This window comes from Falco punctatus, assembly GCF_963210335.1.
Source record: "Falco punctatus genome assembly, chromosome: 1".
Lineage (NCBI taxonomy): Eukaryota > Metazoa > Chordata > Aves > Falconiformes > Falconidae > Falco > Falco punctatus.
In genome coordinates this window covers 45654870-45672084 of record NC_137580.1, presented here as the reverse complement: position 1 = coordinate 45672084, position 17215 = coordinate 45654870, and the positions used below count along the sequence as shown (strand labels likewise).

At 42.0% G+C, this 17215-nt stretch overlaps 1 long non-coding RNA gene across 1 annotated transcript in view; it reads left to right on the top strand.

Annotated features, from left to right (window-relative positions):
* The window catches only part of LOC308054367, a 360286-nt gene that overhangs the window by 19365 nt on the left and 323706 nt on the right, over positions 1-17215 (top strand). Inside the window, exon 1 of the long non-coding RNA XR_013924082.1 lies at positions 1-17215. This exon is cut by the window's left edge and continues 19365 nt beyond it; it is cut by the window's right edge and continues 18814 nt beyond it. This is a non-coding gene — a long non-coding RNA (uncharacterized lncRNA).

Sequence of the window (17215 nt, the reverse complement as noted above, 5' to 3'; positions counted from 1 at the left end):
GAAATGAGACGAGAATTCCAGGTCTCAAGCACAATCTTGTTGCTTGTAGGAACAATAGTAAGTGATGGCCACAACAAGTTTTAGCAGTTGAGTGGGCTGGGAGGTGTTTTTTTGCGCCACAGTTTCATGGATACTTGCTGAAAGCCCAAGTGTCGGTAGATCCAGGAACATGGACTTCAGTTTGGTTTGCTTTTATACAGGGAAAGGTAAAGGTAGCTTGCCAAGATATTTTCAGGAGCACATCACAGCACTGGGACCTGCAGTGTCTTAGAAGAGCACTTATGAAACCTTTGCCAAGCTCAAGCAGGAGACAGGAGCTTTCTTCTCATAAGAACCTAAAATACCTTCAGTGAGAGATATCAGGAGTGGACATCTTCCCTTTTTGAGAAACAGAATGAGTTGAGAGCTTATGTGTAAGGATTGAGGGACAGGCCAACAAGGGGGACAATCTTGTGGCTGTTTTCCACAGACCACCTAATCAGGAAAAGGAAGTCATTGAAGCCTTCTATAGACAGCTGGATCTCATGATTACAGCCCCTGGTTCTCATGGGAGACCAGCTGCCCTGATATCTACTGGAAAGACAACACAGCTAGGCACACACAGTCCAGGAGGTTCCTGCAGAGCATTGACGATAACTTTCTGACACAGGTGGTAGAGGAGCTAACAAGGTGAGGTGTCCTGCTGGACCTCATACTCACAAAGAAAGACTGGTTGGAGATGTGAAGGTTAGAGGCAGCCTTGGCTGCAATGACCATGAGATGGTGGAGTTCAGAATCCTGCATGGAGGAAGCAAGGCAGTAAGTAAAATTGCAGTCCTGAACTTCAGGAGAGATAACTCTGGCCTCTTCAAGGACCTACTTGGAGGAATCCCATGGGTTAGGGCTCTGGAAAGTAGATGGGTCCAAGAATGCTGGCTAATATTCAAGCATCGCTTCCTTCAAGCTCCAGATCAGTGCATCCCCATGAGTAAAAAATCAAGCAAAGGTGGCAGAAGCCAGCATGGATGAGCAAGGAGCTTCTGGCAAACCTTAAACAGTAGAAGGAAGTTTACGAGATGTGAACAAAGGGACAGGCCACTTGGGAGGCACGTAGGATCATTGACAGAACATGCAGGGAGGCAATGAGGAAGGCTAAGGTCTGTTTGGAATTAAATCTGGCAAAGGATGTTGAGGACAAGAAGGGCTTCTTCAAGTACATCGGTAGGAAAAGGATGACTAGGGAAAATGTGGGCCTGCTGCTGAGTGAGGTGGATGTCCTGATGACAAAGGACACAGAGAAGGTGGAGTAACTGAACACCTTCTTTGCTTCAGTGTTTACCGCCAAGGCTGGCGTTCAGGTTTCCCAGACCCTGGAAACAAGAAAGGAAGTCTGGAGAAAGAAAGACTTTCCCTTGGCTGAAGATAATCATGTTAGAGATCACTTAAACAAGCTTGACACCCAAAAACCCATGGGCCCTGACGGGATGCACCCCTGAGTGCTGAGGGATCTGGCAGATGTTATTGCTAAGCTATTCTCCATCATCTTTGCAAGGTCATGGAGAACAGGAGAGGTGCCTGAGGACTGGAGAAAAACCAGTCACTCCAGTCTTCAAAAAGGGCAAGAAGGATGACCCAGGACACTACAGGCTGGTCAGCCTCACCTCCATCCCTGGAAAGGTGATGGGACAGCTCATCCAGGAGGTCATCTTGAAGCATGTGGAGGAAAAGAAGGTTATCGGGAACAGTCAACATGGATTCACCAAGGGAAAGTCATGCCTGACCAACCTGACAGCCTTCTATGGTGGAATGACTGGCTGGGTAGACAAGGGGAGAGCAGTGGTGGTTGTCTAACTTGACCTCAGCAAGGCTTCTGACACTCTCCCGTAACACCCTCCCAGGTAAGCTCAGGCAGTGTGGGTCAGGTGAGGACAGCGAGGTGGACTGAGAACTGGCTGAAAGGCAGAGCTCACAGGGCTGTGATCAGCGGTGCAGAGCCCAGCCAGAGGTTGTAGCGAGCGGTGTTCCCAGGGCCAGTACTGGGTCCAGTCCTGTTCAACTTATCCGTCAGTGACCTGGATGAATGACCAGACCATTCCTAGGTGGTCTCAGTAGGACTTTGCCTTCATTCTGCTGCCTCAGCAAGACAAGCAGACTCTGAGTGAAGTCCCTGTTAGAACTATTTCCTTGTAACTGTCTTCAGAGATCCAGTTAAACATAAACCAGTAGGTAGGATCCTTAAATTTGCTGCCTTATTACAGCACTCCCTCTGCATCCTTTTATTGTCCTTTTACTTTCATATATCCTATAATCCAGAGGGCCTAGGGACCAAATCAGCATCAGGCAAGCCAGGGAACATTTGTTGCAAACTACACCTCATGTCTGGGATGGAAAATTAAAACTGCCTCTTGGGAAAGGATCTTGTAACACTTCTTCTATCAAAACCACCACTCTGGAAGTAGTGCTCTCTATCCATTGATGGGAAGAAGAATGTAGAGGTAGGGAATGTGCTTATTTCTAGCTGCAATATCAGAGTAACCAAGGGTACAACCTAGCCCGGCAAAAGCATCGTGGTGAACATAAGAGAAAAGTCAAACAGGACATCAGCATCTGACCCTCAGTGTTCAGAGCATGGATTTATCACTCCCACAAAATTTTAATAAAGCAATAAATTACAGCCCTTGTAGATTAGCACTTATAGCCTGGATTTGAAATGACAGTACAGGATTGAAGGGCTTTCTGGGCCTTACTATCGATCCTTGTGCTGGCCAGTCAGTTAAGAATCATTTTCAGGACCCGGTTCGTTAAGCTTTGAATTTGCATCTGCACACTGAATATATGTGTGTGTTTTTCTGTTTGCATACAAATTGAGTGACCATGTAAATGGCCACATACTGCACTTAAAAATCTGGTTTATTAGGCTTTTAAAATAATTCAAGTGTTTACTTGGGTTTTGCACTAAGCAGCAGTATGCACAGACCACATAACTGTCATGCACCATCATTAGAAGGATGCGCTTGATTAGTGAGAAATTTCAATTAAATTGGTGGTTCACACAGCAGATGACAATCAATGAAGCCTACAAACAACACACAAAAGGATGTGTATGCTTTAGCAAGCTCTTCCTGATTTTTGGTGGAGCTATTCTGCTAATAGAGAATAACAGAATGCTCAGGGTTGGAAGGCATCCCTGGAAATCATCTAATCCAACACGCTGCTAAAGCAGGTTCACCCAGAGCAAGTTGTGCAGAGTCATGTCCAGGTGGGTTTTAAATGTCTCCAGAGAAGGAGACTGTTCAGAAAGTCACGCTGTTGAAGAACATGACCATGATCTCAGAAGGTCTGAAGAAAACCAGACTCCAGAAAACTTCTTCCTACGTGAAAGTCCCTGACATTATTTTGGCTTTTTTGTCTGTCTTGCTTTCTTTTCTTCTGGTGAAGGAAAGTTATATTGTTTGTTCTCTGCCTGCCAAAAGTTCCCTGTATTTCCACGCTCTACTGGGTAACAACCTCCTTAATGCAATCTGTAGTACATCCTTAATACTGCTGTAAAACTGAAGAGTGAAAAAAAGTCAACAATAAAGTTTTTCAGAATTCATTGTAAATCATTTATGCACATATACATGTATCATCTCAGTCAAAATTTTACCCACAAGATCCTCAGTGGCTCACATAGAGGTCTTGCCAAAAGCTACAAGTCAAGGAGGAGGTTTTAGAAGCCATCTAACAAGGTATCTTCCTTCCCAGGTATTAGGAATGTCAAAGAGAAATTGGCTTTGGCATCCCAAATTAAAAGGAACTATTTGAAAAAGGGAATTCTTGTTCCAAAGTATTTTAATTCACTTCACGTTCATGAACTGAAGATGTTTTTCTGTGTTATGTTCAATTTATCAAATTCATTCTGCTCCTAGTTTGCAAAGCCATTATCACTGTCAGGTTGAAATACACACAGCTTTCTCTCCCTCTCACAGAAGGTCCTACACTTCCCTGCCAACACTTTCCAACACGAACGGAGAAGTTAATTACCCCACAAATGAAGTTCACACATGGGCTGAGCACCAGATAGTTGCCAAAGTGCAAGTAAGCTTTATCTTGAACTTCTCCTGAATTACACTGAACTTGTGTGTGTTAGGTTATGTGATAGAAGATTCATCTCCACACACACAAAAAGGAGCACACAGGTACAATGACAAGTTGAGGAACCCCAACAAACAAGAAATGACCCCCTGTCTGGCTTGTCCCATGGGAGAGACATCAGCCCCACTGTCTAGGGATGAAACCCATCACGATGAGTCAATGGAAAGACTCTCCAGTCCTCTTTAGATGCTGGCAGCTAACTCAGAATACTTTCAGAGACAAGCTCTAAGCATTAGTTCCTACAACTGCCTTTCCATGAACACACATAAATGATGGTAAAAATCAAAAGGTGCCTATGCCCTCCCTTGGAAGTTTCTGTAGATAAAAGAACCCAACACTAAAGCAGTAACTTCATGATATATTATTCACTTGTATTTATTGCTTGAAAAACTGAGATGTGGAGAGCTTCAAGAAATAATCTAGTTCCATAAGGTAAACAGAGGCAAGAATAAAAATATTAACTCATGTTTTTGCACCACAGGCTGAAATTTTCAGCATGTATTGGTGAGAAGGACTTCTTAATCTCACTGTTAATCTCTACTTGCTGAGCACCTTTGGAATTTCTGACTGCTACTCCTAACTTGTCTCCTATTTTGTACTGCTAATGTGAACTGCCAGTGTGAATTGTACAGGGATGAGGTCTTCAACTGAATAATTCTGTGACTTCTGTTGTTCACACTGTTGCATTTATAATCAGTTGGTGCAGGACACACTGCAACCTTTCCCAGTTGAGGTCAGTGTCATCACTAACTTGAAGAAATTTGTAAAGACCTTTAACAGCTGATGAGACAGAAGATACTGGATGGAGTTTTCAAAACTTTCTGTCTTGGTGCCTATCTTCCCTTTAAATGGTTGCATTGATAAAAAGGATCATGGGTGATGTCAAGCAAGAAGGCATAGGTGTTGAAAAGTACTTGAACTCTAAAAGATGCAGTGGATGCCTACCAAAACAGTGATGTACAGGAACTAGGCACACAAACATATTGAAAAGTCTCATTTGATGCCTAATTCACCCAAAGGCCCAGATAAAGCAGCTGAAGGTCTTGTTTCAGTTCTGCATCTGCAGATCTTTAATGGTAGCAAAAGGATATCAGTAGTCAGCAATGTTTTTAAAAATTATCTTTAATTTTATAGAAAAAAGGTACTACTATTTTTTTTTAGATCCGCTTTTTCACTCCTGATAAGAAACTTGCTTCTAAAATACTAATGAAAATGGTTTAAGATGATGGTTAGGCAGGCTCATGTGGATCCAGACTGAGAAGCTGGCACTATTATTTATTTTGTGAAGGCTACTCAGTGAAATTACTAGCTTGAAATGCTACACTGAGGACAGCACAGAGAGAAAATAGAAAATAGATCACTTACCCAGTGAAAACTGTACCTTATTTCTTAAAAGTCTTTCAGGTTTAATTAAATCAGGCATTATTGCTTGGATATAAGAAAGCTGGTTTTAAAATGTGTGTTTTCTACTGCAGGTGTTGTTTCTACAGGAACCAACAGCAGTGAAAATCTTGATTTAATTCTAGCAAACAGTAACAAATCAGTTGCCAATGATGTATATGTCACTATTGCTTGATTGTAATATTTGCTTTTAGGTATTCTGACTGAACAAGCCAGAGAGGTATAATTGTATAACATTATTTCAGTTTTTACAAACGATGAGAAAAACATCAGGGCAAGAAACAGAGATCTAAAAAAATGCCTTAGAATTGACCCTAAATGAAATTCTGTTTAGGTACACATACTTTTTCCTGGGAGCACATCCAAGATATATGATAAGGTAATGATAATAATGTCAATTCACTCTTTCTTAGGCAGGGAATAAGATTACATAGACTTTGTTAATACAGAGGCCTATCACCCCACAAAAACCTGCACTGTGAATGAAATGGTATTTGCCTGTTTATGTGAAGAATGATGAAACTTTAAATGAATCATTGACCTTTCTTGAATGACATGTGACCTGTAAGATATCTGAGCTGTATATCAAGAACTGTTCTTGAAAATTGCTGTCTGCTGACCGAAAATAAACAATAAGATATCAAATATGGTTTGAAAAAATTGACTTGGTTTAACACTGTGGGGAAAAAAAACCCCTGAATTATTTTGACTCACCAGTCAGAACACATCAATTCATTTCAAATCATCCTTCATCTAGAGGCTGGAAGGGCTACTTCTTGCCTTTAAAGCTGCTTATGTTTGAGCAATTGCTATTTACCAGAATGCATGCTTTATTTAAACAATAACCAGCAGTAATAAAGAAGCTGTAAACTCAGGAATTGTTGGGATGAGATGGATTCTACAGAAGGAGAGAGAACTTTTGTTCTTAAGATAAGGGTATCTTGTTTGAGTTTAAAGGTCAGCGAAGAAGGGCAAACCTCTGAATGGGTCATTTGGGCCTCTTCCCTACTCAAAATTCAGCCACTGGAGGACAGTAACTGGTAAAGTAACCAAAGCAGAAAGTCTGAAAAGTCCAGGCTTTGTGGCAATTCGATTTATTAGGGGCATACACACTCCCTGCCTAGCTGCCCTATCTTCTCTCTGTAGGAAGACAACCTCCTTCCCGTCGTGCTCTGCAGAACAACAGGTACTGATCATGGATTTCCACACCTGAGCTAATACCCAAGTAGACATGATTCAGCAGAACTTTGTAAAAATTTGCAGATTTTATCCTCAAACCCTGTCCACACTGGGCTCTTAACTTTGTCAGGTAGTGCATTAGCTTGCTTTTACCCTAGGCAGTGCAACCGAGGTTAGATGATTTGTGTGTGTGGATTATTCGCACCAGCTTGAGATACCTCACTTAGTTAGCTGGGCTTTCTTTTAAGTCAGTGGAGAAAGACAAGCTCCTCTGACAGTGATGCAGAACAAGAAACAAGTTAAATTGCTTTGACTCAGCATCTGGAGAGATCCTAGGAAGAGTTTTGGAAGGGCAACCAATTAAGGTAGCTGCCTAAATCTCCATGGAAGGAACATCACTTCTTATCCAGAGGGCAAAGTTTAATTGCCCAATGACACATTTTGGATGCTCTGGGACATCTTGGATGGCACTAGTCACCAATGAGGAGGCAACTGAGTCGATCCTTAACAGTCTAAACTGAATACTGTAATGTTCATCTAAGAAAGTTGAACAGATGCCTAGAAATTGGGCTCCTCTTAGCTGAAAACACCACAGAGAAAGAAATTCCCACGTTACTACAACAGCATTTTACCCTGCTTAGGTTTTTATCAGCAACATTTTATTTGGCTTCTCCTGAGGTACACTAGCATAACCAAGGAACTGAGAATGGAGGAGTAAAGACAGAGAACAAGAAAGAAGCGAAGAAGGGGAACAGAAGAGACTGGCCCACAAAGTGCAGTTTTCCTGAGATGCACCCAGCTGGAGAGAAAAGAAAAGAGCAGTAAGGAAAAGGAAGCAATCAGTGGGCTAGGGTGACCTAGGCAGATGGTTAGGTCAAAGGCCTATGGACCAAATATCAATGTCTTACTAGCTCAGACAATTTGTACTATCCCCTAGGAACGGATTTCCTGACTTTATGTTATTTCATTGCATGTGCTGGAATAAAAACACCCATGGGCCTCCTCTGCTGGGAAGGCAGCAAAGATCAGTCCACTTCCATGTGCATTTTAATACCTGTCAGCTGACTCGCAGCACCAAATAAAACACAAGCATTCAGCGATGACAGATGGATTTGTTGCCCCGGAGGATTTGGGATCCATAAACCAACAAATGGATTCACTCATCTGTAGAAGTTGTTTTTTCATCTGTGACAGCTATAATACAGATAACATTATTCATTCAAGGTAAAACCCAAATCAACACAGGGGCCATGCACAAATCCTGTGACATAGTTTACAGGAAAGTCTTAAAAAAGCCCTTAACACAGAGCTTAATTAGCTCTGAAGCAGCATGTGGAGCAGCGAGCTGGACATCAGACAGCCACTGTTGGATAATTTACATTAACTCCAGCATAAATTTCAGAAAAGACAGGTTCCCTCCAGAAAGGCCCTGAGAAGATTAGCTGCTTAACCAACTTCATGCACATTATTTCAATAGCCTTAGAGGGCTGGAATCCTCTTGTGGTCGCACCCTTGCACGCCTTGGACAGCACAGGAGGAGCAGGCTTGCCCCGAGCCAGCGTTCTGTGTGTCAGGGCACAGCTGGAATAAAGCAGCCCAAACACAGTCGGGAAAAATAAAGTCATTTTCAGCTGAACTTGGGTAAAAATTTGCTTCACGACTGGGCTGAGGCTGAAAGGGAATTTGCAGGTGAGTCTTTATTCTTACACATGCCAAAATAGATAACTATGCAAAATGAAGGTGAATTCCTGCTCTTCTTACTCATACGTGCCTGGACTTTACCACACTGGCTGAAGCAGGACAGCATAGCAAAAGAGGTATAATATTAAAACTATTTATTTTCTTCAAAACAACACATTCTTCTGTAAAACAGCAGACACCAGGAATTTATTGCATAATATGCAGAAAGTAGGGTGGTTCCTGTCCAGAAGAACATGAACACATAGAGCTAAAACTGATCTTTGAGGTCACTGTAACCAAGGCTGCTTAGGAACCTACTCTATAATAGGATAAATTTTCTGAACTCCCTCTTAAACGTCCTTAGGTTTTCTTGCTACTTATTTGTCCAAGAGGAAAGCTGCTCCAGATCCTCAATGCTCCGATGGTCTGGGGTATCATCTGCCTGAAACAGAAACCATCTTTTCCAATGAATTTGTACTGCCCCTAGATAGACCGTGATATTTAAAACTACTGCAATAAAAATAGTAAACAGCAGCATTAATCATAATCAAAAAAGCATGTATTCATTTCTCACTAGCCTTATAAAATATAGGTAGGTCCCGTCTGGTTTTATTTATGTACTCACAGGTTCTGGTATTAAGCTGAGCTATTAAACGTCAGGGTCTGTGCTGAGGAGGAAGGCAGGGAGTTGCTTCTGCCAGTCAGGGGGGTCAGTGGGATAGAAACAATGACCAGTAATCACCCCTAATGGCTGGGCCATTAGTACTGATGAGGCACGAATGTCAGAGACCAGGTGCAAGTGACACGGGGAAAGGAGTGAGCACTAATTGCCCTATTCAGAAAATGTAAATGTGCTCCCAGGCTATGTGACAGCAGCCGAAAGGCAGGGCACTGGCTACAAAACTCAAAGGCGGCATGGAAATGATGGAAGAGGATGGAAAAATGGAAGAGGCTTCTTAGGTCTTCTCCAACCTAGCTGCCAGTGGGGCTTTCCCCCAGCCTTGCATCTGCTGCCAAAGCCTCAGAAGATGGGAGAATGGCCTTTTCTCAGGGGTCCAACAGTCTATCCATTTCATTTCATTTTGTTTCACACCGTACCCTACCCTACCCTACCCTACCCGCTTCTTACTGTACCCCTTGCTTGTTGCAATGATGGGCTGGAACTTACCTCTTTTAGCCAGACCTGGCTTACTCCATCACATGGGTGTCCAGTGTTTCACAGAAGCAAGCTGCATGCTCCTGCTGAAATGATGGGACACACAGGGGCTTTGAATGACCTGCACAACTATCCCAGAAAAAGTCCCCATCACAACTGCTTAATGCAGGAATGTCCTCAGAGACTCCTTTGGCCAAGGAACCTCCATAATGGCTCCAAAACCACCTCCAATTGATAATAAGCCATGTCTCTGCAAAAAGCACTTTGTTAGTGAAGAGTATCAGTGCAGCTACTCTGAGAAAGCACAGCTGGGTGCATCTCACGTAATTTTTGCTTTCTAAAAGCTGTATCTCTGGACCCTGGGTATCAGTCTCTTGTCCCAAGTAGCAAGTGACAGGACAAGAGGAAAAGGCATCACGTTGTGCCAGGGGAGGTTTAGATTGGATATTAGGCAAAACCTTTTCTCTGCAAGGGCTGTCAGGCACTGGGACAGGCTGCCCAGGGAGGTGGTGGAGTCACCATCGCTGGGGGTATTTCGAAGACATGTAGATGTGGTGCTTAGGGGCATGGTTTAGTGGTGGGCTTGGCAGTGCTAGGTTGACGGCTGGACCTGATGATCTTAAGGGTCTTTTCTAACCTAAATGGTTCTATGATTCTGTGATTCATCCTGCCTGTCTCAGAGCAATGCTGGGACAGGGGGAATTGCCTTTGGGAGGTGCAGAACTTTCCAGTGACTATAGAGGGGTTTGGCTGCCTAGCAAAGAGGAAAGTCTCAGTCAAATAGCTGGAGGTAAGTGAGGAAAAAACCTTTCCCAAAGATAGATGTGACACAGTGTAAATGAGAACACTAATTTTAAGCACTCAAGTGTGTCATTTCTATCATTCTTGTTAGACAAGCATCAGGCATAACTCCATGGCCACACATGAGCTCGCTCTCACATAGATTACCTACAGTTCCTGGCTACCTCTGGGATGGTCCTTCTAGTCGAAGAACCACTTTGTTTCATTTTGAGCTTTCTGGACTGTGCACCAGTTTAATTACATGGGTCCAAGTGTCCAGCTGCAAACTCTTCATGGAGGGAAAAGCAGCATTGCTATACACAGCTTTTAAATTCTGCTTTAAGGAAAGAAAATGTCTTTTCTCACTCATGAAGAAAGGCAGTTGGGGAAGAAATCCCCAATGACAGATCTCTCCTGTGCCTGCATTTGAAGTTGTAATCTCACATTACACACACACAGAGCACCCTTCCAGCACTGGATCTTGCCCATTTTCATATGACTGTGGTGGTAGATTTCAGCATGTGTAGAAGAGCAGGGGACTTCAAAAGCCATCTGCTGCTCCTCAAGTAGGGAAGCTGTGTAAATCATGGGAAGGACAGATTTACATGGCTATTCTCATGTGGCCACAAAGAATTTCAACTGCAAGCCCTACAGTAAGTTATCCTTACTACTTGGCCTTGGGAGGCACTGACCACTGAGATTCACCTAAGACAGCAGTGCAAAGAAATGTGTGAGCATGTACTACTTGAAGGTAGGGAATGAACCTCATGCTTACAGCTATTTCATGGGTCTTTAATCTTTGGCCATTATATGGGAGTGATAGCTTGACTACCCCCAGGGTATATAGAGCACAGGCTGATTTTCTTCTACCTTTGTTAAAGCTCATGGTTAGCTTGTCAAATGGCTCCCCACTGTCTACTCATGGCTACAGAAGCCTCTCCGTTCCCTCACCTCTGTTATCCGATACACTGTGACAGATAGCTTCTCAGTTCTGGCTCTGCTCCCTCATCTTAACTCGTCCTTCCAAGACACTATGGAAAGAACAGCATGCTCCTCCTCCATATCAGCCCTGTCTTGTGCACTATTTGCATAACACATTGCAGACACATATATGTACAATGTAGATACAGCAAAATTATAAGCACGGTATTTTCCTATTTGTTCTGCAGGGCCAATGAGCAATGGTGCATGCACACATCCCCAGAGGCAGCAGTTTCACACAGGGATATTTCAGCTACAGCTATATATCTTCAGATAGCTATTTTCAAAGTCTAACGAAGGATTTCAGACTCCAGCAGGAAGTACATATATTAGCCTGTTGCTTGAAATAATCCTTGTAAATTCATTAGTTGTCCTTGAAATTCTAGTTTGTATGTTGAAAACTAACAGAAACATTTCCAATCTGGAGAAACACACCAAACATGAGAATTTAGCTGAAAAGAAGTTCTGATGCTCTCTCCTAAAGCACAGTACAAAAAAGTACCAGTTTACAGCAGAAAAGTTGCTGTCCTATTGCGTTGTTATGATACAACACATGCATGTGTGTGCACACACAAAAACACCCACCCACCCCAACATAGACACACACATGCACACACACATTACTGATAATTAGAAGGTCAAAATGTATTGCTGGTTCTAATCTCTTAACTGTGACATCTTTATTATTTATTACCGAGACACATCTGATATACTAAAGGAAAATAGCACTTGTCAAAACCTACCTTTGCAGCTTCTGTTGCATTCTGCATGCTTATTTATATTTGTCTTTTGTTTGGAAGTGTCTGTCTTATGTTCTTAAATTCCTTCCAGATGGCTATGAAAAGCATATGAGGAGCTTAGAAAAAGGTTCCAGGGTATGAAGAAGAATTTCTAATGCTGGAGAATATGTACAGCTTGCTATAATCAAATGCTTAAAAAGAAAGGTAATCTTCAAAAGCAGGAAAGAAAAGGAGATAGCAGGGGAAAAGGGTAAACTGCATTGCTTAGTCTTTACAGTGCAAGCCATATAACGGCAAGAAGAAAGATAACTGATGGGTAGTATTTTAAGGCATATTAACCCAATTACAAGTATATTTTTACAATCGTAGCTCCAACATTTATCACACCGCATTTATTAGACCTCTGAGCTAGGTTATGTCAAATGAAATGCTGTGAAACTACAGCATTTCATTAAATTGCTGCCGGAGCAGGGTATTCAATCCTGATACTCTAAAACCACATGATTTTATCAAAATCTTCGGAAATTGAAGCAATCACTAAAAGGTGTCGGGAAATTAAAATGTTCTGTCTCAGTGAAAGAGATACACTCCTTGTAACATATATCAGTGGGGTTTTTTTTAAGACACATTACTATGCAGAGAAAAGGCATCAAATACAGGAGACATAGCAGATTCCAGAAAAGTCTAGCTGCTTCAATTTTTCATACTTAAAAATAGACTGTAAGGGCAAAAAAGCGGTTGCTTTCCTAATTTGTTTTGGGATCGTTTTTTTTTTCGCTATTCCATACTTGATCCTCTGATTGATCAGGTGTCTGTATAAAAGAAAATCATGCAGGATTTATAGACAGTGCTACAAAACAAAAATGAATGTTTTCAGCCTAGTTTCTCGAAAGTTTGACACATAGTATATACCTTTTAATATGTTAAAATCTGGCATTTGGCCTTGCAGACAAACATTCTGGGGGATCACAGAACATTTAAAATGGTCCTGAGGGCATTAAAGGGAAAAAATAACATATTTTGCATCCTTTCTTATGAAAGCTTGAGCTTGAAATTCTGTGTTTTTATTTACCAAAATACCCCTGAGTACATAGCACCCATGTACGAAGATCACAAAGATACTGGCAAATAGGAATTTACCTGATTCTGTATTATCTTACATATTGTCATTTACTAGTGCAGAATTAATTCAAAGGAAAATGAAGGCATTGAAAATAGAAAAAATTTACAACTGCGCTGTAGTTACTCTATTCTGCAAGGAAGCAATACCGGTGTTCAGTGCTATTTTATACATCTCAGGGCATCACATGTTGCCTCCAGATGTGGTTCCAGGGACAAATGGGTCTCCTATGGGTCCTCCATCCTATCTATTAGCTCCGCATGTGTGTTTCAGATACCCTGAACCATCTAAAATGGCACTGCACACCTACCTCAGGCATCTAAATCTTACTCTAAATGACTATCCAAATCACAGAAAACCAGAAAATCAGACTTGATGAACTATCTTTAGTTGAAAGATTACTCACAACAACTCATGATGAGGCCTTAGAAACCAGTGGGTGTTTTGCCAATGTTTCAGCCCAAATTGTACTGTATTCCAACCCTGTTCAGTCACTTGGCCAGGATGGTCAAGTAAAAGCGCAGTGTCCAACTCCACACTGCAGCTGTGGAGGACTGGCCTAGATGGGACAACCCTTAGAGGAGAAGCAGGCTCAAACCTCACAAGTGGTGGGTGCAAGAGGACCCAAAGTCTTCATCATACCTCAAGTCCTTCAGTGCTGGTGGCACTACAAGGATATGTCCCGGAAGAGAGAAGTTTATAGCAGAAATGTAGGTGTAAGGAAATGAAAGAAGTAATTGTGCCTCCTAAATTTTATTCTTGGATGATAATAGCAGCCTGCTTTATCCCATGTTGCTCCTGCAAACAGCCACCTATGGCAGCGCTGGGAACATGGAACCAAAGTGATGTGTTAGGTATGCAGAGTCAGGGTGATGTCTGATGTGGTAGACTGTGAAGGAGCACTATGCCCACAGTTCTCTGCAGATCATCAATAATGTTTTAGGAAATTATAAAGTGTTGCAGATACAGATAAAAGGAACAACAAAAAAGACTGCTGATAAGTATTCTGCCATAACCACTGAAAAAGTTCTGTAGACTGTCAATATCCCAAAATATCAACATAAAATATCTCAAAATATAAAAAATATAATTTGAGGTTGTAGACAGGTAAGGGTCAGTCTATTCTCCTAGATAACAAGTGATAGGACAAGAGGAAATGGCCTCAAGTTCTGCCAGGGGAGGTTTAGATTGGATATTAGGAAAAATTTCTTCACTGCAAGGGTGGTCAAGCATTGAACAGGCTGCCCAGGGAGGTGGTGGAGTCACCATTCCCGGAAGTGTATAAAACCCACATAGATGTGACATGGTTTAGTAGTGGACGTGGCAGTCCTGGGTTAATGGTTGGACTTGATGATCATAAAGGTCTTTTCCAACCTAAATGATTATGTGATTCTATAATATCTGTGATGACTTCTTTTTACAACTGAGTCCAATTCAAGTTGCTTGACCTGCTCAGCAGCAGAATTCTGCTAGTTAATAACCTATTCACTCCTTTCTCAATGCTTCTCTCCAAAACACCTCTGTGCCTTCTTTTCTGCCTCTTAAGAGTGCAACACTGTCCAGATACCAATCTCTAAGGTCTCCACTGAATCGTTCGGTCACTTCCAAGGATGTGTCTATGCCTTAAGATTCCCAGGGAGTCAACTGCCCAGTGATGACTACCAAACTTTAGAAATAGCTAATGTATTTCATTATTATTTAAGTTTTCAACAGACATACAAAGATAAAAAAAATACAGAAATGCCACTACTGTGGTGTAAAAGTTTATGAGATCTAATAGTGGCTTCCAGGCTTGTGTAATAAATTTGATCTCAGTTGTATTTGCACCATAGGTTTTACAAGAACCATCTTTTTTTAACTGATGTCCTGGCCAGAGCTACCTTTGCCATTACAACAAAGACCATAATGCTGTACGACTCTGAAAGCCTGAAGAAGTTTTAAATTCTGATTGGACAAACAAGCCATCAAGCTAAAAAAAAGGAAGAGCAATTTTTTCAACCTGCTTCCTCAGTTTTCTCTAAACATTTTGACTTGCCTTCCTATTTGGAGATGTTCAACACCAGTTAAAAACTACGGCAAACTATTGAATTCATTGCTATTAGGGGCATGTTCCCTGCCATTCCTGTATTTTAAACAGAGGTCAGCTAGCTTACAGTAATTATCAAATTATTGATTTGCGGGGTTAAAGCTGTTTTAACAATTGCTTCAGAGGCTTAAAAGAGGTGTATTTCTTCCACATCTGTACTTGATGGTATCCCCTGTTGCACTGAATGAAGTCACACGGTGTGAAAATAACAGTAGTGTCAAGACTGCCACAAACCAAAATTAACATTGTGTAAATAAACACAAATAACACTAAGGTGATAATCCCCTGAGGTCTAGTCTTTATCATATAATTTATTAAAAGGTGGCTGACCAAGTTATCCTTTTAGCATCATTCCAAACACCAGGTTAAGTACCATTGGTAAAGCACGATCAGGTAACCAGACCCCAGGCGCCGACTGAGCAAAGCACTGCCATGCTGGAGTTTGCCTTCTTTAATGAACTGACACTGTATAATGAACACTATGGAGAATTTAAAGCAATTTGCTGGAAAACACCTGTAGGAAGACCAACCTATAGCACAGAAAAAGGTCTGTGGGGTCAGAGAAGAGAGTGCTGCCGGGGGAGCTACAAATTTCTGATTTCTAAACCTGGCTCTGACTGCACTGGCCAAAGTCCCTTGAATAAGCCTCAAGCTGACTTCTGCCTGCAGTGGTGCTTCGAGCTAATTGGGGCTCTGAAATCAGAAGCGCTAAGGACTGTCACACCATCTTCCCATGACAGGGAGCACAAATAGCAGGAAACAAAACCAAGTCCAACCAAAATCAAACACTGTGCACAAAACTGTGCAACAAAAAGATCAGGAAAAGAAAACCCAGACTGAATCATCTCTTCTGTGCTAAAGATGTATAAACTTAGTGTGTGAGGAGTGGTAAGGATGTGGTAAATTCATCAGGGAATAAGTCTCATTTAGTACAGCTGTGACTTCTGTCATCACATTTCTTCCCCTGCAGTCTCACGCATCCTCCTGGTACTGCTCAAGGTGCAGCCAGCTGCTTATTCCTGCAAGCTGTAGGGTGGATTTTCCTGGGGACAGTACAAAGTCCCAATTAAATAAAAACACAGAGTTTCAAGAAATGTTATTCTGTACCTTTTAAAATTATTTTTCCCCCTCAAAATTGTAAAAAGGGGGGTTACTAAATCCCTAGTTTAAAAACCCAGCTAGAGAAGGTGTGGTTTTCTGTGTACTTTTACTAGATGCGGGAAGTCAGTGGCTGCTGCTACTCTTCCATTGACTCACCCCATCTCACAAATATCTGAAAGTCAAGTGAGTATAACTACCTTCCCCACCTGACCTGTCTGAAGCAGAATAATCAGATACACACATAATTCATATATGCACGTGTGTGTGTATATATATATAGATATGTACACTAGCTGAAAATTAAGCTTTAAACTGATTACCCAAGACTATAGACAGAGACAGGCCCATTCCTCTGGAAGATTCGTGTTTCCTTGTCTCACATTTTTTGCTCAGGAGTTGCCTCAATACTTGCAGTGACTCACCCCTGCCCTTGAACAGCCCTGCTTTGAAAATATTTTGACACCATTGCACCTATGCTCCCAGAAGAGGAGTGAAAATGCCCCCCCCAGGGGCAGTTAGACAAGGCACAATTCCCTGACATACAGCAGTAAACTAGCAATTTTCTGAATTAATCTATACTCCCTCAGTTATTGCTCATGCTGCACTCCCCTGCAGAGTTATGAGGGAGACACTATCCACCCTTGACCAGCTCCTGGAAAGCTAGCACTGACAGATACAGCCCAAGACATGCCAACGGAGCACTTCCATGCTGGCTGAGCCCATCATTTGCAATTATAAGAATCTCCTGAAACTGTCCCAGACAGGCACTGGTAGTTAGGCACTGTTCCTACCCATTGCACCTGATTAATCAGTGTATGGGACTGCATCCATGTTCCTGTCCCACTCCATTTCCCTATTCATAATCTGTTCCCTGGCAG